Source organism: Lissotriton helveticus, chromosome 10 (genome assembly GCF_964261635.1).
Source record: "Lissotriton helveticus chromosome 10, aLisHel1.1, whole genome shotgun sequence".
In the NCBI taxonomy this organism is placed as follows: domain Eukaryota; kingdom Metazoa; phylum Chordata; class Amphibia; order Caudata; family Salamandridae; genus Lissotriton; species Lissotriton helveticus.
Genome location: NC_136071.1, coordinates 58,979,501 through 59,004,003, shown reverse-complemented (window position 1 = coordinate 59,004,003; position 24,503 = coordinate 58,979,501).

The following is a 24,503-nucleotide window of genomic DNA, read 5'->3' as shown; positions in this document are numbered from 1 at the left end:
GCTTTGTACCGGGTAGGAGTACATGACTAAACATTAGGTGACTGCATCAGACACTTACATTGACACCAGCGGACGATACGGCCGCAGGCTGTATCTCGCTGGATATGAGACAGGCATTCGCATCATTACACTGGTGCTATATGTTAAGAGCTTTACCACTATTCGGGATACCAGAGGAATATGTAAATTGGGTCAGGCTGCTATATACTGACCCAACGGCCCGGGCCAGAACAGTAACCCTTATATTGTATTGTATTGTAATTTCATTTGTATATCGCTTACTACCCCTGACAAGGCGTCAAAACGCTTTTCGGTGAGTAGCATGCTACTCTACGACCCATAGAGGATCAGTGTTGAAATAGTATATTGAAACGTGCAAGTACATTTTAGGTGGGGGATATGTTAGTCAGTTATTTGGATTTGGAAGGATAGCAGAAGGATAGAAGAGGAAAAAAGGTTTGTATTGATATAGAGCCTGTTACCCTTGATGGGGTGTTGAAGTGCTTTTCTGGCAAGGAGCAGGCTACTCTGGAACCCATAAATGATTAGAAGTAAAAATTTGTATAGTGAAATATGAAGTAATTTGAGTAGTGGATATGTTAGTCAATTATTTGGATTGAGAAGCGTTGGGAAGGGGTAAAAAAGGGAAAAAGGTTGGCGTTTATATAGCATTTGTAACCCTGAGGAGGTGTTGAAACGCTTTGTTGGTGAGTAGCATGCTACTCTGGAACCCATAAAGGATTAGTGGTGACTTAGTATAGAGGAATATGGAATTAGAGAAGTGAACATGTTAGTCTGTTATTTAGTTTAGTTTGAAAAGGCTAGTGGAGGGATAGAAGAGTGAAGGATTGCTTTTAAAGGTCATAACAGTAGGAGGGGGCTTTTGGGTGAGTAAAAATGGTTTTTGAAGGCGAAGAGTCAGAGGAAAGAGTTTAGAAAGGTTTGTTTTGGGGGATGGGTATAGTAAAAGAGATGTCATATGATGCAAGGAGGGGTAGAGTAGGAGAGAGTCAAGAAAGGGTTATTTTGGGGGACATAGTAGTGGTATGGGGTTTGGGATGAATGAGAGAGTGGGTGTAGAGGATATAATGATAGATGTATAGGGTCAGAGATAGGGTAGTGCATTGTAGAAAGAAGTTTGAGATGAGTCAGCAAGTTGAGCTAGAAGATATATTAAGAGAATTATATGCTGAGAAATAGGGTAGTGCATTGGAAATGCTAAATTAGAAGAGAGTGATAAATATATAGATCTATAAGTACATTGAAAGTATATTGATGCATAAAGGATGTAAGTATATGCAGATTAAAGATATTGGTAGAGGTACATGATGAGAAATAGGCAGTGCATTGGATATGCTTTTTTCAGTATAAAAGTACCAGACACACAGGTCCAAGTACATAGAGGAGAAAGTAACAAGGACCCCCTGGGTAGTATATAGACTCCTAGGGCAGGGTAACAACTAGTGTGAGGAAAATCCCAGGACGTCTAATGTACACTGTAAACAATCGGGATGGATCAACAATCAAGCAGGAAAAATCAAACATGTAAATCTATCTATATAAAATATATATCTTTAATAAATTTTGATTTAAAAACAACAACATATAGTGTATGACAACAAGGTCAGCCCATATGTTTGGAGTAGAAAATAATTCAAATGCAAACAGTTCAATTAATCAAAACAACATAAAATTACAAGAACAATATATAAAATTCATATATGAAAAAGCATGTAATACATCAAATATTAAAAAGGAGAACATAAGAACTCGACGCGCGTTTCGGCAGCGAACCGCCTTCTTCAGGAGACAAAGGATCAATCCTGAAAATGCATATATGAAAGAAAAAATGTCTATTAAAATATATTCCATATGGCGATATATCTACACAGTGCATTTCCTATAATCATATCTAAACATGGCATTTCCTACTATCATATCTAAACATGACATTGCCTACTATCCTATTGGCCATCCTTCTCGATTTGTCTACGCAGTGGCAATGATTCATAAAGATATCTCTGTCGATTGTATAGTACCTGACTGACTATAGTGATTCCTAGGTTGATCTATCAGTATTGGTTTCAACCTTTATCATAAAACACATACAGCTGATAGCCTATTATTGTAAAGTACTGCTATACAATGGTTGGATTTCAAATGTTATATTGTATCTTCAACGTCCCATTGATAGGGATTGCGAATATGCAGTGGGTCGAACCATCTTTTCTTATTATGTACAGATTACTGACATAGAAACATGTTGTAGTACATAGAGGGTTACTTACAAACATTGGATGCTCTATCCATACAGTAACAGTGATGGGAGGTGGTGACCCCTATAGTTTCAATTACTTTCCGGAAGACAAATGTTCTAATGGCAAGAGAAATAAACAAAATATAGATTATTACAGAAACTGAAGAAAGGTTCTTCAGAATGTACCTGAATGGGTCAAGGTAACTGCACAAGACATGTGGATAATTCTATACTATAAATTATCAGTTTAAACCTCAGTCTACATGGCGTTACATTAGTTGGACGAGTATTTAAGGTGCATAAGATATTTACAATCTTACCTTAGGTAATTAAAAAGCGAAAGGACAGCAGGGAGGTGCTGTTCCAGTTCACGTATTTAATAAGTCTGATTTCCGGATATAAGGTTAATTACCAGTATCTGTAACAAGTGACATGATTGGAGATCAATAACGGTGTCATATTGGTCCATGATCAAGCTAAACTAATAACAACTATAGGTATCCAAGGTTCTTACCTCAAATTTAGAAATACTGCGAGGGCAGCAGGATGGTGCTGTTCCAACGCTCGTTGTATATATATCTCTGACCTCCACATAGAAAATGGGACAGCCGTTACTATGAGAAGGAGTAACGGTCGGGGGTCAGTCGCCTTAATTTATTAAATTCGAGTGCACTTAACGATGGCATATTGATCCATAATCATGCTAAACTGATAACGACTATAGATGTCCAAAGTTCTTACCTCAAATTTAAAAATACTGTGTGGGCAGCAGGGTGGTGCTGTTCCAACGCTCGTTGTACATATATCTCTGACCTCCACATAGAAAATGGAAAAGCCGTTTCTATGAAAAGGAGTAGCGGTCGGGTGTCAGTCTCGTTTATTTATTAGATTCGAGTGCACATAGTCAATCTGGGGTGATAATAGTTGCGAGTGTCTAAAGTTCTTACCTTAAATTAAAAACCAATACGCGGGCAGCAGCGTAGTGCTGTTCCAACGTTCGTGTTATATAGAAATTCCGACCTCCACGTAAAATAAGAATCAGCCGTCTCTAAAGGAAGGAATAACGGTGGAAGATCAATAACGTTAGCTAGTTAATCTGTACTCAAACTGAGTTACAGAGATAGTGAGAAGCACCCTATTTGCCGGAGTTTCTTACCTTAAAGAAGTAGACGACAGGCGGACAGCAGGATGGTGCTGCTCCGACGCTCGTGTGTTGGGAACCACGTCTCCACGAAAAAAACCCGATAGCTGCCGGATGGTAGAAGGTCCCATTTAAACCAAGATTATGGCGCGAAAATGCGAGTGCGATCGTTAACATTCATAGATATTAACGAAGGACTACTTTAGAAGTTCGTTATACATATCCCTATCCAAAATGGCGCCCGAACCTTCTCGGGTTCGTCTGGTATTTCTAGATAGTCTGTTCTTTATTTCACGGTAATAACGTGTCTAATGTATCTAGTAATAAATCGATGAAGGGATTAATATTAATCCCGAAGTTTTAAAACACTATGGAATATTCATAGAGACATTCTTTGTATCTTTTCAATTCGTCCATCTTTAAGAAAGCTAACGGAGAATCGGAGATATTAAATAGGAGGCATAATAAGATACATGTATATCTCCTAACCCGACATAATGACGAGGAATTTGTTAATTCAGGATTGTTTAAGTAGAGTATTGTTATGTACTCGTTTAGGAATTGAAGGGGAATGTCTTCCAATATAAGGATGATATATAGAGAATGTTAAACTAAATCTTATATATTTTCATTTGTGTTTTAAGGTTACCAATCCCCAGAGTATACACCGATCGCAAAAAATTATCGCACATAATAAATATGTACAAGAATTACAGGTATCCACGAAATCAAATACCGATAGCGATATAGATTTCCCGGAAGAATGTAGTTATAACGTGTTTACTTAATAGCAGTTCTAAACACATCATATTAATGATAGAGATTCTTGGAGTGACTAAAAATAGATTACTAACAGGAACTAAAGGATGGCATTTTCCCAGGGAATCTCGGCATTAAGGCCCTTTTTAAACGTTCCCAGGGAGAAAATCCAGAACACCTCTCTTTTCTTTCTCACTAGATCTCCACCTTTGTTGTTTGGGAGTCTAATTTTCTCCAAAATGCGCCATTTAAACTCATCTGGAGCATGGTGGTTTTCTTTGAAATGCTTTACCAAGGGAGCTAGCTGTTTATTTGTGCGGATAGCAGACCTGTGTTCAGTAAGCCTGGTTTGGACCGATCTTGAGGTTTCGCCCACATAGCCAAGTTGGCATGGGCACAAGATGAAATATATACAATTCATAGTCCTACAATTCCACATGTCTTGAGCAGAAGTCCGACACCCATTATGTTCAAAAAACTCACCTTCAATGATGTTACTGCAGGATTTACAGGATGAGCATTTGACAGTACCTTTAACTGGGAAATTATTACTGATTGATCTCTGTAGGAATTCTGACTGCGTATTCATACCTATAAAACGAGAATGTACTATGAGATCCTTCAGGTTTTTGTTTCTCTTATGCGCAAAAATAGGCTTCTCTAGTTTGGTACTGGTGGGATTGGAGTTGAGGATATGCCAATTGGAATTGACAATGTGTCTGACTGTTTTATCAAGAGTGGAATGCTTAGTAATACATACCAATTGGTCATTGGTTGTAGGAGTCTTATTGCTTAGTAGGTGGTCACGGTCATAGTATCTCGCACGTTTATACGAGTCTCGTATTAATCTATGAGGATATCCCCTATTGAGAAATTTCTGTCTCATTTTTTGTGCTTGAATGTCAAAATCCGATAGGTTGGAGCAATTCCTCCTAACTCGGAGAAATTGAGAGAAGGGGATACTCTCTTTTTGGCATCGCGGGTGAAAACTTTTGTAATGTAATAAGGTGTTTCTCGCTGTCGATTTTATAAACAAATCAACGATAAGTTTGTTGTTTTGATTCTTAATAATAACATCCAAAAATTCGACCTGTGTGTCACTGTGTTGGGCAGTAAACTTAAGATTCACATCTGTCAAATTAATCCACTCAAGAAATTCACGAAGTGAATCCATCCCATTGGTCCAGATAAAAAAGATATCGTCTATATATCTGGACCAATGGGAGATGGATTCAAAAAACGGGGCAACCTCATTGTAAATGAATCGTGTTTCAAAAGCTGCCATATAGATATTGGCAATAGAGGGAGCTACAGATGCCCCCATACTGACGCCTTTTACTTGGCGAAATAGTGAGTTTCCAAACTCTACTATGTTTTCTGAGAGGACAATTTGTAACAAGTCAAGTAGAAAATCTTTGGGACACACGATGTTGTGGGTGTCAATGAACCAACTAGTTGCTGATAATGCTTGTTGCTGCGGGATATTACTATATAACGCCTCTATGTCCATCGTCACCAACAAATCCTTGTTGGGATCGAATGGTAGATTTTCTATTTTTGAAATCATGGCGCCTGTGTCTCTGATGTAAGAGGTGATTTTGGGGACATGAGGCCGTAGGTATGAATCAATAAATTTGGACAGAGGTTCTGTATTGGTTCCTATTGTAGACACAATAGGTCTGTAAGGAGGGTCTACTTGATCTTTGTGAATCTTCGGCATACCATAAATGCATGCAGTCTTGTGTTGATGGCTATTAAGATAATCGAATTCTTTTTGGTTGATATCTCCCGAGGACAGTGCTGTTAGTGTTAGATTCTGTATCTTCTTAGAAATTGTGCTCAGTGGATTAGTTCTTATTTTGGAATAAGTGGCGGTATCTGACAACAGATTTATCATTTTTTGTTCATATTGTAGACTGTCTAATAGAACTATACCGCCTCCTTTATCACAGCTCTTGATTACTAGCTTGTTGTCTTTTCTTAAGTTACGAAGAGCTTCTGATTCCTCTCTGCTTAAATTGTATATGGGCTTTGGTATAAATCTAAGAGATCTCTCTAGTTGTTGGAGAACAACCAGTTCAAAGCTGGCGACCTCCGGTCCTAATTGATCTAGGGATGGGCTGAAAGTGGAAGGTAATGCTACCTGGTTAGTTGTCTGGTTTATATCAGTAGTGTCTAGACAAGAGGCTGCAAAAAACTTTTTCAGTCTGATTTTTCGAAAAAAAGAAATAATATCCTTTTGTAGTTCAAATATGTTTACTTGTGCATGAGGGACATATGATAGACCTTTCGAAAGTAGCGTCTCAGTGTGAATGTCTAGATGTTTAGAGGACAGATTAAAGATGGGGATCACATCCCTTGACCCCAATACTGGCGATTGCGAGTTTCGCGGATGAATTGGGGTTCCTGTGGTTGATGTTGGTACTGCTGATGTTGCTGTTGGTGATGATGGGCCTGTTGAAAATTGCCCCTGGATTGATTCTGGAAGTGGACTCTGGGTCTGCCCCGTCTTGGGCCCCGATTGGCTAAAAAAGGCTGTTTAGCACGGGGTCCATTATGTTGATTATAGTTTTCTGCCTCATAGTAGTTGCTGTTTCCTTCATTCTCTGAGTCAGAGGAGTCTGTAAAGTTATTGACTCTCTGGGGGGTAGGTCTGGTTTCATCATTGTAATGATTCTGTTTGTAGAAGTCCTGCCTGAGGTATGGGTAGGTACCTTCTAGTGTGTTGAAACGTTTGTCCTTTACCAGTTTGTCATTTTTGCGTTTATTAAGGTATGCACTAAAAGACTCTATTTCTTTATTAGCCTCTTCTATTTTCTTTATTGCCTCATCTACACTCCCTGAATTTCTAAGTTTAGTCTCTAAGTCATCAATTTCCTTTTTGATTTCTGTAGCTAATTCCTTGGCGGTTTCAATAATGAGGATCATAAGATCTCGGGAGCACCTATTTGCAATAAGGCTCCATTTTTCAAGAAAAGGCCTATGATGGACAAAAAGGCCTGGAATATTACGTATTCTGAGACCCATTGGGATGATGCCAATTTTAAGATATGCTAATATAAATTCCCCATGGGCTTCCATGCGTGTTAGTTTCTTTTTAAGTTCTAAAAGTTTTCGACTGTCTTCATTATTGGTAATCATGGTAGTACCACTGTTGTTAGCTGCGGAACTAGTTCCTACCAGGGATGCAAATACATCATCAGAAAACCCAAATGTGGGTAATTGGGCCATGTTTACGAAATGTAAACAACTCAGGGACACGTTATTAATATAGTCGGTACTAACAATCTTTGATAACAAATGTAATGATACACAAAGCACAGCCCTACACAGACAAGCTGTGGGTAAGCAGGTGAAAGTAACAAGGACCCCCTGGGTAGTATATAGACTCCTAGGGCAGGGTAACAACTAGTGTGAGGAAAATCCCAGGACGTCTAATGTACACTGTAAACAATCGGGATGGATCAACAATCAAGCAGGAAAAATCAAACATGTAAATCTATCTATATAAAATATATATCTTTAATAAATTTTGATTTAAAAACAACAACATATAGTGTATGACAACAAGGTCAGCCCATATGTTTGGAGTAGAAAATAATTCAAATGCAAACAGTTCAATTAATCAAAACAACATAAAATTACAAGAACAATATATAAAATTCATATATGAAAAAGCATGTAATACATCAAATATTAAAAAGGAGAACATAAGAACTCGACGCGCGTTTCGGCAGCGAACCGCCTTCTTCAGGAGACAAAGGATCAATCCTGAAAATGCATATATGAAAGAAAAAATGTCTATTAAAATATATTCCATATGGCGATATATCTACACAGTGCATTTCCTATAATCATATCTAAACATGGCATTTCCTACTATCATATCTAAACATGACATTGCCTACTATCCTATTGGCCATCCTTCTCGATTTGTCTACGCAGTGGCAATGATTCATAAAGATATCTCTGTCGATTGTATAGTACCTGACTGACTATAGTGATTCCTAGGTTGATCTATCAGTATTGGTTTCAACCTTTATCATAAAACACATACAGCTGATAGCCTATTATTGTAAAGTACTGCTATACAATGGTTGGATTTCAAATGTTATATTGTATCTTCAACGTCCCATTGATAGGGATTGCGAATATGCAGTGGGTCGAACCATCTTTTCTTATTATGTACAGATTACTGACATAGAAACATGTTGTAGTACATAGAGGGTTACTTACAAACATTGGATGCTCTATCCATACAGTAACAGTGATGGGAGGTGGTGACCCCTATAGTTTCAATTACTTTCCGGAAGACAAATGTTCTAATGGCAAGAGAAATAAACAAAATATATATTTTGTTTATTTCTCTTGCCATTAGAACATTTGTCTTCCGGAAAGTAATTGAAACTATAGGGGTCACCACCTCCCATCACTGTTACTGTATGGATAGAGCATCCAATGTTTGTAAGTAACCCTCTATGTACTACAACATGTTTCTATGTCAGTAATCTGTACATAATAAGAAAAGATGGTTCGACCCACTGCATATTCGCAATCCCTATCAATGGGACGTTGAAGATACAATATAACATTTGAAATCCAACCATTGTATAGCAGTACTTTACAATAATAGGCTATCAGCTGTATGTGTTTTATGATAAAGGTTGAAACCAATACTGATAGATCAACCTAGGAATCACTATAGTCAGTCAGGTACTATACAATCGACAGAGATATCTTTATGAATCATTGCCACTGCGTAGACAAATCGAGAAGGATGGCCAATAGGATAGTAGGCAATGTCATGTTTAGATATGATAGTAGGAAATGCCATGTTTAGATATGATTATAGGAAATGCACTGTGTAGATATATCGCCATATGGAATATATTTTAATAGACATTTTTTCTTTCATATATGCATTTTCAGGATTGATCCTTTGTCTCCTGAAGAAGGCGGTTCGCTGCCGAAACGCGCGTCGAGTTCTTATGTTCTCCTTTTTAATATTTGATGTATTACATGCTTTTTCATATATGAATTTTATATATTGTTCTTGTAATTTTATGTTGTTTTGATTAATTGAACTGTTTGCATTTGAATTATTTTCTACTCCAAACATATGGGCTGACCTTGTTGTCATACACTATATGTTGTTGTTTTTAAATCAAAATTTATTAAAGATATATATTTTATATAGATAGATTTACATGTTTGATTTTTCCTGCTTGATTGTTGATCCATCCCGATTGTTTACAGTGTACATTAGACGTCCTGGGATTTTCCTCACACCAAGTACATAGAGGTACATAGATGCACAATGGAAGAAAGTACATGTAGACCAAAGATGATTAATATTTTTTGTCTGTTTTTATAACAACATAATTATTCTACATGTTTATACAAAGCAATACACAAAGATAGGTACAATAAATGCTTATATACAGAGGGGCACATACATAGGGTGGGTATTAATGAATGGCAAAATGGCAGGAGGCATTTCTGGCCCAGGTCCCGACCACTCTCGAACATGCTTAAACAGGCACTCACCCTTGTCCTCTACACCCTTAGACTTGACGCCCGGGTTGAGACGCCCTAAGCCTTGGCCGTTTATAGCCCTAGTAGTCAGGTGACCCCTTCAGCCAATGGGAACCCTAGCACTATCACTATCCAATCACAACACTAGCCCTAATATCTAGAACCAATAGGAGACCAGGACCCTACAGCCAATCAACCAATCAGTTTCAAAAACCCTGATCTCTACGTCCAATAGAGGCCCGAGCCCTATCAGCAGTGAGGTTCCGTGACGATTTTACTCGTGTTTATAACATTGTCGTAAATACATAATTTTGGTATCAGTGAACTGCAAATGATCCATTTAGTACATTCTGGTGTTTTCGCTATGCTACGAGCAAGAGCACTCCAGTTACAAACACATTTCTGTTCTACCCGTGGCATCCATTTTAGAACACGGAAGCCATTTTGTATTCCTTGCCCTCACATAGTCAATGGACACGCAATGATCTCTTTTCATTAAGGACACGTAGGCTTTAACCGGCGATTCACCTTGCTAGTGACACGTGCACCTTAGGCCAGCAACGCTGTAGCAGCATGACTCGGCAAGAACTGCCTCCCCAGCCAGAGGCCAGTCCTGCTATACTGGTTCTTGTGTTCGTTGGCCTGATCATGATTAGGCGGCCGAAACTGGTAACCGTGCCCATTTACGACCCACAAACATTTCTTATCCTGTCTTTCTATCTTCTGCACCTGGCTCTGCTCCTTTCCTTCTGGGCCTTTATTAGGGGGAGGTAACGAAATTTACGATGAGGCGGTCCGGGTCTTGAATGAAGAATTGACATGGGATTATGATGGACTAGTGGGAACCCCTCATTCGTAATGTTTTGACATCAGATACTGTTGACGATTCCTGTGCAACGCCAAATATTTATTGTTTAAGACACGAATGTTTAGAACTGTGGTAACATGTAAAGAATTTGCCTGAAGCCCAATATTTAGTATATAAGGAGCAACCCTCTTTGTACAAATCGAACAGGCTCCTAGATACTGCCCATGTGTAGTTTCTGTGACTTCTGTGTCCCTGCAGTAATAAACCTTTGGTCTTTGACGCCACCATCGAGAAGCCCGTGTTTCTGTTTGTTTGTGCACCAAGACAGGTGGAACTCCGGGGTCTTCGGGTGTTATCCCTGACACCTCTGGACGGAACCAAAAAGTCCAGAACTCCAATTGGCGCCCAACGTGGGGCGACGTCATTCGGTACCGGTCCGAAAGCCTGAAGAGTTCGAGGAGCTTCGTGTGAAGATTTCAGAGGGAGGCGCCCCACTTCATCGATCCCGGCATATCGCAAAAGTGGCCCCGACGTTCTCTTCCACGAGGGTTCCCGTTCAGACGGCTGCAGTGGTCCGTTGCCTTGACCGTCGCCCTGTCTTGGACCCGAGGTGCAGTCCTCAGTACGGCGAAACGTGACGGGTTTCTCCTTGGTGACGTCTTCAGTGCCTCAGTTAAGTATTCAGTGGTTGCTAGTTGGTTATTTTGTAAGGGTTGCTCCTATTTGGATAATCCTTTTAGTTCTCAGTTCAGTTCAGTTCTGTAAGGTTATCACTGGTTATTCTGGTTACGATAATCATTCTGTTCAGTTCAGGTATCGATACATTTGTCAGTTCTGATAGGCCTAAGTTCTTGATTCGAGTGCGCATCTTTTCTGTTTGTGTCTTGTTTGTTTTGTGTTCCGGATTATAAAATGGTAAGTCGGAAAAATTGTATGTTGTCTTGTTTTAGTTGCAACAGTGATTCCCAGTTGGAGGACTCGTGTTTGGTTCCTCCGATTGGAACTCCCCTTTATGATCTTTATTGCAAATTTGGTGTGGGCCCTATCTCTTATAACGAGATATGGATCCACTACACAGAGAAAGATGGTGTCCTTAGTTGGCCACTACATGGTAGTTTTGAACCTGAAATTCTCGATAATCTAGAAAGAAGGTTGTTTAAGAAGAAAGCCCGGCCGGCAATGTTTGATTCTTTCCGTTATTGGCGAAAAGAATCTAAACAGAGAGAAATTAAAAAGTTGAAGAAAGAACAGAAAGAGCAAGAGTTGACTTTAGAACAGTCTGCTAGGCAGCTGCAACTCAACGAGTCTGAGAAAGCGATGGAGGTGGCCGATAGAGAGCGTAATTTAGCGATAGACAAGTGCTATCCTGCTTTGCCATCGAGTACGGCTAAGATCCCCTGTTGTCTTACTTGTTACGATCACCCCCACCGTATGCACAAGGTGCTACGGCTCCACCTATACCGAATGTTCAATTACCGGTTGCTGGACAACCTGGTGTCCCTGTTCCCGCTCCCCTGAATCAAGTTCCTGTACCTCCTGTGGTCAATATTAATGTTCCTTCGACAACCCCTCTTCTAGGGTTGCCGGCTTCTTTACCTATGCCTGTGTCGCTCACACCTGCTACTTCACAAGCTATTTTGCCTGCTACTTCTACTGTTCCTGATCTATCTGTTCCAACTACTACTCTATTCACTGCCTCTGCTAATATTATGACTCCGCTTTCTGTTCGTCGAAGAATCACTGATTCTGTCTCTAATATTCTATCCCCCTTCTATAAAACTCTGATTAAGACTCCTACCTCTGACTCTGTGCAGAGACGTAGTCAGCTTCCCAGTACTGAAGAAAGAGGAATATTAGATTCCACTGCTCTTAGATGGGTTTCGAAAGTTGGAAGATATAATGTACAAGATGTATTAGATACATTTATGCAATGGAACGAACCGACACAACGATATGTGTTCGACGAAATGTGTTTCCTTCTATGTGAGGAATTGGAAGAGGATGACCCTGAATCAAATCTAGGAGAATTAATTAATGTTCAGAAAGAGTTTGCTGCAGGTATGATAGTCGGTCAAAATATAAAAGAAGCGATGGAACTGGTTCTAAGTTATAGGACCGACTCATCCCTTCGTTCACCGAGAGAGTTAGAGAAACGTAGTACGAAACAAAATCGTCAATATCCAATGAGAGAGGTTCCACCAATTTGGCGTGAAGCTGTGCAAGCTAATGCACCGCTTGGTATTGCAGCCGCTCCGGCCCAATTCCAGAGAGTCTGGATACATATTCCATGGAAGCGAGCTGAAGTGTTAGCAGTGAAACAGGCCTTGCCAGATCCGCGTAAAAATCCAGCAGGGTACTACAAAGAGTTGGCTCAAACAGTTGACGCTTGTGTATTGAATCTTGCTGACATAGATCTGCTATTTGGTAATGTAGTACCGCAACCAATTTGGGCTAAAATTCGTAAAGAGAATCATCCAGTTGCCCTAGGTGGTGACTGGGCAGCTATAATTGCAGCGGATGGTCAACAAATAGGTGGTTCTAAACCCGAACCCCTAATTGCTAATTTGCCTGGTAGAATAATCGATTTAATGAAAACCTTGATGCCAGCATTGCGCGTTAACTGGGATAAATTGTCCGCGTGCAAACAAAAGAAAGACGAAAGCGTCTCCGATTTTTTCACAAGATTCGAAGAGACTTTCGTGGATCATAGTGGCCAGGATATGAGCACAGAAGGAGGTCAGAGATTATTTGTTGATAAATTTGTGCACAATCTGTTGCCAGAACTTAGTAGTAAATTAAAGAATTCTGAAAGTGCGTGGGCTGTCTCTACGACTGCGCAAATACTTGCGACTGCTCAGTACTATGAAAATAGGGATAAAGAAGAGAAGGAAAAATCAGATAAAAAGACGAAAGATTTAAAAACTAAAGTACTGTTACAGCAAGCTTATCCGCCTCGCACGAATCAAACTAATATGCAGCAAGGGTCATATCAAAGAACAGATTATAATTTTCAAAGGCCACAATACCAATGGAATCAATGTGCTTATTGCAAAAAGGAAGGTCATTACAAAAGTGAGTGTCCAGTTCGGGCGCAAAATAATGCTGCGGCAGCTCAGAGAGGTCGTGGTAGTTCTATGCAAAACTCTAGAGGTCGAGGACGAGGTGCTATGCCTCCGCAGACGAGTGATCGCCCCTCTAATTATTTCGACCAGCGAAATGGACAATCTGCCCAACAGAATAGGTCTCCACAGTATCATGTCGAAGACTATTATGAATCTAGTGAGGAAGTTCAGCAAAGTGAGTACTAGGACAGCCATGGACAAAGAGAGGGAGTAGTATCAGTTCCAGTAGATCAGAGTGGGCCTTATGTCGCAGTAGCAACATCAGGTATAGTCGAACCGTTTCTGTTGGATACTGGTGCAGCAAAAAGTTCTATCATACATGCGAAACTCCCTGGCGCACCTTTGTCTGGCTCAACAAACGTTTCAGTAGGTTTTTCGGGCGCCCCTGTTCACAACCCTGTTTCTGGTCCTTTGTCTATTTCTGTTGGACCCCGTCAATTGAAAGCACCCCTGATTTTGACGACAGGTTGTAACGAAAATCTGCTTGGTTTAGACTTGTTAAAACGCCTGTACGCGACATTGTACTGTTCTCCAGCAGGAGTACAGCTTACGTTGGGTAAAAGAATAATCTCCCCGATGTACTTGTCGTGGATGCGCTCCCATCAGAGCTGCGTTCACTCCCTGATACGCTTTGGGCGACTGGTCCTAATGATGTAGGTCTATTGGAAATTCCACCCTATGTAGTAACTTTGAAAGCAAATGTCAAACTTCCACGAATTCCACAATACAGAATCTCTAGTGAAGGTGAGCGTGCGCTCCTACTGATAGTACAAGACCTGATCAAGAAAGATGTTGTAGAAGAAACTAGAGGTAATGTCTGTAATAGTCCTGTACTGCCTATTTTGAAACGAACTGACCCTACAAAGCCTCCAGTATATAGGTTCGTAATTGATCTTAGAGAGGTTAATAAAATTGTGATCCCACAGTTTCCTGTGGTACCAGACATTACTGCATTGTTAACGTTGATTCCTGCTACAGCAGCATGGTTTTCAGTTGTCGACTTGAAAAATGCCTTTTTCAGCATTCCAATAGCCGAGGAAAGCAGAGATATCTTCGGTTTCTCTCTAGGAGGACGAAGTTTTAGATTTAAACGCGCTCCACAAGGTTATTGTGAAAGCCCATCCATTTACAGTCAAGCATTAAAAAGCCAGTTAGATTCCTTCGTACTTCCTCGTGGTTCTGCTTTAGTACAGTATGTCGATGATCTTCTAGTGGCTGCCGATGACAAGGAAACTTGCAAAACAGCTACGATTTCTTTATTGCATCACTTGTCAGATTTGAATCACAAGGTGTCACCTTCAAAAATGCAATACTGCTGCCAAGAAGTGACCTACCTAGGTCATCTCTTGTCAAAGGAGGGAAGGAAGTTGACCCCAGAGAGAATAAAAGCAATTACACAGATGAACGTTCCTAGCACGCAGAGAGAAGTACGTGCCTTTTTGGGTATTACCTCATATTGTAGGCAATGGATCCCAAATTTTTCTCTTCTAGCAAAACCATTGGTAGCTTTGACTGGGAAAGGTGTTCCGAGTCCGGTACCATGGTCTGCTGAATGTCAGCAGAGTTTTTCTGAGTTACGAAATGCATTGTGTTCAGCACCTGTATTGGGTACACCCGACTACAGTAAGCCATTCACGCTCTATGTCCACGAGAGAGAAGGTTGTGCATTGAGTGTTTTGACGCAGAAATTTGGTGATAAACAACGCCCTTGTGCGTATTTTTCATCAACATTAGATCCAGTAGCTAGAGCATTGCCTAGTTGCTTGAGAGCTACAGCCGCAGCTGCAGCTTCCATTCGACAATCTGCTGGTTTAGTAATGAACAACATGCTAGTAGTCATGGTTCCTCATGCTGTGGATACACTCATGAACCGAACCAAGACGCAACACCTTACCAGTGCTAGATTATCAGGTTATGAACTGACACTGTTAGCTAGTCATATTCAGATCAAAAGATGCAATGTATTGAATCCAGCAACATTGTTGCCGACTAGCGAAGAGTCGAGTGATTCCGAACCACACGACTGTTGTTTCAGAACTGAGGAAGAAACAAAAGGACGAATCGACTTAAAAGACACTCCGTTGTCAGAACCAGATGGCACGTTGTATGTTGACGGGTCTTGCTTCAAATTGGAGAATGGTGATGTGACTGCTGCTTATGCAGTAACGACTTTGAGTACGATTGTGGAAACTGCAAGAGTGAGTCAGAATTCTGCCCAGTCTGCAGAATTGATCGCGCTAACAAGAGCGTGCGTTTTAGCTAAGGGAAAGAGAGTGAATGTGTTCACAGATAGTCAGTACGCGTTCGACGTGGCCCATAGTTTTGGCCGTTTGTGGAAAGAGAGAGGTTTCATTACGTCCCATGGGACTAAGATTCAACATGGTCAGCTAGTTAATGACTTGTTGGAATCTCTAACCTTGCCGACTGAAGTTGCGATTGTGAAATGCAGTGCTCATAAAACAATCACGGATGATGTTGGTCGTGGGAATGCTTTTGCTGATGAGATTGCAAACAGACAGCTAGAAATATGATGAGTAGAATGTATGTTGCAACGTCTGCAAGATGGATTTCTGAGTCTGGAATGTGTGAAGACACAGTGGAAAGCGTGAAAGAAATTCAGAAAGAGGCGACTGAGGAGGAAAAACTTGCATGGAGAGAGAGCACGGGTAAATTGGACTCGAGTGGGTGTTGGATTGACTTGTCGGAACAACAGCGTTGGATGTTGCCTGATGCGTATGTGCTTGCAGTAGTAACGATGGCACATGGAACAGCGCACATCAGTTCAAAAGGGATTTGTAAGATGTTGGCTCCGGTCTGGAAGAATGACGGGATTATTAGATGTGCAGAGAGAGTGGTGAGGAATTGTATGGTATGCTTGATGCATAATCCTGGCAAGGGAATCCCCACACCTGCAGGTCACTTCGCTCCTCCTTCCTGCCCCTTTGAAGTGATCCAGCTAGACTTCATTCACATGGATCGTTGTAATAACCTGAAATACGTCCTAGTGGTAGTTTGTGCTTTCTCCAGATGGATCGAAGCATACCCACTGAAGGACAATACTGCCTTATCCACTGCCAAAATTCTTCTTAAAGAATACTTCCCCAGATACGGAATGCCACGGATTGTTTGGTCAGACAACGGAAGTGAGTTCGTAGGGAAAGTTATGCAGAGTGTGTGTGCCGGCCTAGGGATTAGACAGAAATTTCATAGTGCAAATCATCCCCAGTCCGCGGGTTTAGTCGAGGGTTACAATGGCACCCTTAAACTGAAACTCGCTAAGATACAAGCATCCACGGGTTTGTCCTGGCCAGACGCATTGCCTTTGGCTTTGCTATCAACAAGAGCAACTGTACATTCTAGAGTAGGGCTTAGCCCCTACGAAATAGTTTTTGGTCGTCCTGCAAATGTTTGGGGGGTACCTAGACCGAAAGAATTTAAGCAGCTGGAATACCCAATGTTGATTGATTACCTTTTCGACTTGACTGCTAAATTGAGTCTTATTCACCAACAGGTTTTCGACGCATTGCCAAAGCCATCGGAGAGTCCAGGCCATCAGCTGAAACCGGGTGATCAGGTGGTCATCCGAAATTTTGCAAGAACGAAAAATCTTCAGCCCAGATTTATTGGCCCGTTCCAAGTCCTGCTAGCAACGAGAACTGCTATTCGTGTGGCCGGAAGAAGAAATTGGATCCATACGACTCACGCTAAACGTGTGCCTCTGCCACTTCCTTACGACAACTGGGTAAAGAAAGGAATCGGTGCCTCTGAAACGGAACAAATCCCCAGGTTCATACCTTTCAGCGATGCAGAACTGATCACGGATTCACCAAATTCTGACTCTCCTCCTGAAACTGCTCTTTTGAACCCTGAACATTTGCCATCTGCACCAAAAGAACATTTGCCATCTGCGAACGTGAACATTGCAACGTCAGCTGAAAATACATTGTTCCCAGATCAGACAGCTCCTGCAAAACTGAGATACAACTTACGTTCTCGCAATATGGACAAATAAAGCAGGAAACTGCCTATTTTCAGATTTGAATTTGCTATACATTGCCTCCAGCCAGGAAGTTTGCTAATACTCTGTATTGTTTCTTTTTGTTTTAAAATTGCCTTGCCGTCTGGGTAGCCGTAGGGTCGTGGCTGTGTGCCTAGTTGAATCTGCGGGGGTCCGACACAAGGTCGACCTTTCTGTTAGTTCTGGGAACTCCCAGGGCTGATAGAGGCATTTTCATCTACGTACACATCATCAGTGGTCGCGAACGGTCGTAGAAGATGGAGCTTCCTGAGCTACAACGAGAAAATGCCCCTGATGTTCGCAGAAATAGACTGAACAGAATACTACACAGCAAATGCTTTCTAATGCAATGTGCAGTTACATTTTTAATTGTTTTGATAACGTTGGTGGGTGGAATCGTCTTTGGTGTACATTTGATTTTTATGCCAGTAACTACAGTACCTCCCCTTGATCCTACTACTTCTACGGTTTCTTCTATGCATTCTTTTCACTCATTTCCTGAACACGAACAAGCTCGACGCTCAGAATTTATTAACAATACATTTGTACAGCTCTTGCATCAACACCAACTGATAGTTAATACTACAAACTGCTGGGTGTGTGGTTTGATACCTCACACTATGGATAAAGGCATTCCCTATCTAGTCTTGCCTTTTAGCTACAATGGATCATTTCAGGCCTTTCAGACCATTTTTTCATATGCCCTTGAGACCTATCCTCCGCGTCCACCACGGTCCACTAAATACAACTCAGCCAACAAAGCTTTAGTCCAGGGAATTATTGATATGATTAAAGACGTCAATAATACTCCATCTTACCCTAGAGATGAATTACTGGTGTATTTGAGTTGGAACTCTACAGAGTATCGCCTTAGTTTGGGAGAAAGCAAGCGTAAAAGCTCCACTTCAGTGTGGGTCGTGCCTCACCGAGGTCAGGTCTGTTTTCAAGGAAATGGGAGAAATCTGAGAGCTCAGCTAGGGAGGAGTGAGTGCGTTGAGACTTACGTATTTCCGTCTAACTCCTCCCCTGCCTTTCTGACTGCTAGGGGTACCTACTTCATCTGTCAGGACAGAGCATATACATGGCTGCCTGCTGACTTTTCAGGTTCATGTTATATTGCTCGATTGTTACCCCCGACATACACTGCTTCTTCAGATTATCACAAAGCCAGAATAGCAAGAGGTGTCTTCAGCAAGGAAGATACCGCTGGTCAAGAAGCTGGAGACTTTTTCAAAGGTTTCCTTCCGTTTTGGGGGCCTATGGCCAATAGTAGAAATCTACGTCAACTAACACGAGTAGTTGAATCTACTATTACAGAAACTGCTGGTGCCCTTAGTAACTTAACAGCTGAGCTTCAAGCGGATCGTCTCATGACGTTGCAGAACCGTATGGTTCTAGACGTAATACTTGCAGATCGAGGTGGGGTATGCAGAATGATCCAATCGAGCTGCTGTGTCTTTATTCCAAATAATGCTCCAACAGTCTATGAAGCAATCTCTAAGCTACATAAGATTTCCGACTCTATACACGTAGATAAGGGAAACTGGTCCTTCATGGAGTGGTTTTGGACTCTGGTATCAGAGTGGGGATGGAAGGTTCTGATGGTCATTGGTGTCATCCTAGTATTTCTGTTCTCGTGCTGTCTTATTATCCAATGTGGTCCCGCTCTGTGTAGCCTCTGTGCTGCAACCTGTTTCAGAAAACCACCTGCATTAGGAGAAAAGGCACGAGACAGGATGATGATACAACAACATGTCACTGACCTAATGAGCATAGAATTAGACTCTGACTCTGATATAGACTGAGTAATTGCCTATGTAAGGGCAAAAGGAGGGTCTGAGGTTCCGTGACGATTTTACTCGTGTTTATAACATTGTCGTAAATACATAATTTTGGTATCAGTGAACTGCAAATGATCCATTTAGTACATTCTGGTGTTTTCGCTATGCTACGAGCAAGAGCACTCCAGTTACAAACACATTTCTGTTCTACCCGTGGCATCCATTTTAGAACACGGAAGCCATTTTGTATTCCTTGCCCTCACATAGTCAATGGACACGCAATGATCTCTTTTCATTAAGGACACGTAGGCTTTAACCGGCGATTCACCTTGCTAGTGACACGTGCACCTTAGGCCAGCAACGCTGTAGCAGCATGACTCGGCAAGAACTGCCTCCCCAGCCAGAGGCCAGTCCTGCTATACTGGTTCTTGTGTTCGTTGGCCTGATCATGATTAGGCGGCCGAAACTGGTAACCGTGCCCATTTACGACCCACAAACATTTCTTATCCTGTCTTTCTATCTTCTGCACCTGGCTCTGCTCCTTTCCTTCTGGGCCTTTATTAGGGGGAGGTAACGAAATTTACGATGAGGCGGTCCGGGTCTTGAATGAAGAATTGACATGGGATTATGATGGACTAGTGGGAACCCCTCATTCGTAATGTTTTGACATCAGATACTGTTGACGATTCCTGTGCAACGCCAAATATTTATTGTTTAAGACACGAATGTTTAGAACTGTGGTAACATGTAAAGAATTTGCCTGAAGCCCAATATTTAGTATATAAGGAGCAACCCTCTTTGTACAAATCGAACAGGCTCCTAGATACTGCCCATGTGTAGTTTCTGTGACTTCTGTGTCCCTGCAGTAATAAACCTTTGGTCTTTGACGCCACCATCGAGAAGCCCGTGTTTCTGTTTGTTTGTGCACCAAGACAGGTGGAACTCCGGGGTCTTCGGGTGTTATCCCTGACACCTCTGGACGGAACCAAAAAGTCCAGAACTCCAGCAGTCCCAACCCTATTACAAGTAACCAATGGCACAAGAAGCCCTAGTCCCTACTTTCAATAGAAAGCCTAACCCTACTCTTATTTCTACACCTAGTCCAGCAACCAATTACACCAGAAGCCCTAATCGCTACTTCCAATTAAAGGCCTAACCCTAGATGTAGGCCTACCCTAGTTCCAACAACCAATAACACAGGAAGCCCTAGTCCCTACTTCCAATAGAAATCTTAACCCTAGCCCTAGTCCCAACCCTACATTGATTTATTCAAAGACCCAGAAACCAATCAGAACCCTCAAATACCCAACCAATGAGGACACTAACCCTAGTCTAATAGAAACATCAGATACAACCACCAATCAGTGTACACATGTACCAAACAAAAGCAGACTATATAAGGTCCCAGCTACCTCAGACAAGGTTTGCTGTCCAGGGAGTTGGAAGCTGCTCCTCTATTCAGAAATCTCCTAGAAGACAAACAGGCTCAATCCACACTTTGAACTTCTGCAGGTAAGGCCCTAACAAACTTGTCCTCTAACAACACTATTTGTATAAAGCTTTACTCCCTCACCTGGCCAAAAAACAAAGTCCACAGTCCCTATTAAACACAGTTTAAACAGTTTACAGCAGATTACTGCTGTCTCAGGGAGAAGGGGGGGCTGGTTTCACTGACGTGTTAACACAAAATGTTCGCTAGGGGTGCAATGCTTAACATTCAGGCCTTAGCATAGAGCAAAGGAGACATTTGGAGAGAAAAACTGATAGTCACGGGGAATGAGAGGGAAACACTACAGAGTTTGGACGGCAAATCCCACAATTCAACAGGTCAAATGGAAGCAGTCACAGGCAGGAAAAACACAAGTTTGAACACAAAAACATGGGATAAATTATATTATCACTGGCAGGTTAAAACTACAATTTTAAACTGTAACAACCACAGGCAAAGACAAAGAAAGACTTTTATGATGATGCAATCACATGTAGGGAAAATCGTTTCTTAAACTTGTTTAGGGAAGAGATAGCACTAGTCTGCCTCCTTACCATTTCCTGGACTCTGCTCACTGCAATCTGGGCACAGGTAGGCTGCAACTCAACCTATCCTATAGCAGAGGCACACGGCAAGGATGCCCTCTTTTGCCCCAGCTATTTGTATTGGCACTCGAACCATTGGCTATCAAGATACATAAGGTAGCGACAGGAAGGGGCATCATGCTAAAAACCATAACGCACACTATCTCCGCGTATGCGGATGACATCTTACCATATCTCAATAATCTCCGGGGTCCTTAGGAACCTCTCCCCACGGTGTTCAGACAATTCCAGACACTCTCTGGCCTGTCAATCAATGAATCCAAATCATATGCCTATTACTTCAAGGACTCTGCACTCACTGCCCCTGTTTATTTTGGACAGTGGACATTTCCTGTGGCACCTACTACATTTAAATATCTCGGCATACAAATATATAGGGAACCACAGGATATGTTAGATGGTAACTTGGGGCGCAGGATCAAGGCACTTAAATCCCAGATAGCGTTTTTGACCTCACTACTACTCTCTGTAGCAGGAAGAGTGGCTATCTACAAAATGTCATGTAGCCTGGATTGTTTTACTATTTTACCAATCTGCCGATATTGATCCCAACACTAAACACAATACTTTCTGAACTAATCTGGAACAAGGGACGTAGAAGGGTGGGACTTCAGAAACTACAGATGGATATGGCTGAAGGGGCCTGTGAGTCCCTGATTTCCAGGCATATTGCTATGCTAGTCAACTCCAGTAGCTCTCCTACTGGACAGCGGGCCGCAATTTGCAGGAGATAGGGATGTCCATGAAGGGTTGGGAAAAGGGTTTGCTCCATACTTTACTGTTGCCGGGGAAGAGATCTATCTCGATGGCCCCACCTCCGCTGTCACATAGTGGGAAAGGGCCATGAGGTACACGGAGACATGGTTCGATACGCCTCCAATATCCCTTTGCTGGGGATCCCTACGCCGACCAGAGTAGTTTCAGAAAGATGCCTGAGTAAGTGGGCAGATGAGGGAGTGAATACAGTAGGGGATGCTATTCTCAGACCATACGTTTATGGATCATGACACATTTGTGAGGGAGCAAGGTGTACCCAACACTTTATACATACTCCATGCCAGAATCACCAGATTTGTAAGAAGTACCTGGTCGTCTGACGGTGCTGAGCCCAAGACACATAAACTAGTACACAGGCTGTTACTAATTGGTAATGGGAGACATCTAACCAGGTGGATATATAGAAGTATCCGTACCCATGCAGCTATACCACTATCAGATCTATGAGATAAATGGGCCAGAGACACTGAACATGACTTGTCGGACATGCAATGGGGAACAGTGCTCAAACACCCCAAGAAAGTGTCCCAGAACTCCAAGTTTAAGATGATACAACTCATGCTGGTACACAGAGTGTACCTGACATCTTACAAATTGAGCAAAATGTTCCCTGATGCAACAGATTTGTGTCCTAGTTGCCATGCACAGTCGGCTGACCATATGCACATGATCTGGGCATGCCCACGACTAATACACTTCTGGGAAATGGTATATAAACTCCTCCATGAATCATCACCTGAAACGGGGGGGAGGAGATTCAGTAGAGCGCTGCATCATGGGTCTAGGCAAGAAGCGCAAAACACAAGGAACATACACCAGATTCACCAATTTGGCACTAATGGCGAAACGCTCAATCGCAATGAAATGGAAATCTGCCAAACCTCCAATGGCACTGGCCTGGCATGAAGAGGTAGTTTGATGGGGCAGGGTTGAAAGCATGGCAATTAGGAGAGAGGAAAATAGAGGTTTGAGGAAGAACTCGATTTCCTTATAAGGGGATGCTCTACTGGAATCATTTGTTTCTGCTGAAACTTCCCTGCATTAAATAATGTATAGCATATGCAATACTTAACCCCTTCCATGCTGATGACGGCCGGGAGCCGTCATGGCACACAGTGCTCGTGTGCTGATGACGGCTCCCGGCCGTCATGACCGCACCCGCGATCGGAATGTGCCGCACAGGCGCAGAATCCCGGGCGCACAGAAGGGGTTAAGGTACCATGTACCCATCAATCATAGACCCTACATGAACCCTGCAGAATCATAATGTGTGGAGGAGCAAACCAAGAATTTAACATACTGGGAAAATTATGTGAGACCAGATGCCCTATGATGTGATATTATAGAAGTGAGCCGGGATAAGGAGGGGGAGGGAGCTAGATAGTTAATAGGTGTGGGGAGGGGGGAGGCTTATGGTTGTTTGGGCAATATTTTATAACTATATGTACAACAATTCAAGTGTGATACAATATGTAGATGTGTATGAAGGTTACCAATACTGAATGTTGGACAATATATATGTACGCTGGCCTCTATCCCAAAATTAATAAAATATGTTTAAAAAAACAACCAATTCCAATGCAACCCATGTAATGCCAATCCACACCAAATTCATTCACTCCACAACACATGGCTAAAGACATTGCCATTGACAAAACCAATAGCTTTGAGATTGCCGAGACCTATTGCCTTTGCCAATTTTTGTTTCGATTTCAGTCAGCCCTAAAACCGGTCCTAGGATGTTTGATTCCAGTCCAGGGAAAACATGGCTTGGCAGTTTGGGCTGGACTGTTCCCATGAGGCACAGGGTCAAGGCTGATTTGCATATGGCCATGTCTGAACTGGGTGGTGTGGTGAGCAAAAAAACGATGGATTTATAGGGGTGAGCAAAAAAACGATGGATTTAGGCCCAGATCTCTGTACTGGGGTGAATGTATGACATTGTTCTGCATTCTGTCCATCAACTGTTGTTTTTGCATTTGTCACCCTGAGTGGGACGGGTATGCTCAGACGTGAGTCCCGTGCTCTCCACGCCACTGGAGTCAAGCTATCCTGGCTGAAGGCGGCTGATAGCCAGAAACCGGTCCTAGGATGCTTGATTCCGGTCCAGGGAAGACATGGCTTGGCAGTTCAGGCTATTCTGTTCCCATGAGGCACAGGGTCAAGGCTGATTTGCATATGGCCATGTCTGAACTGGGGTGGTGTGGTGAG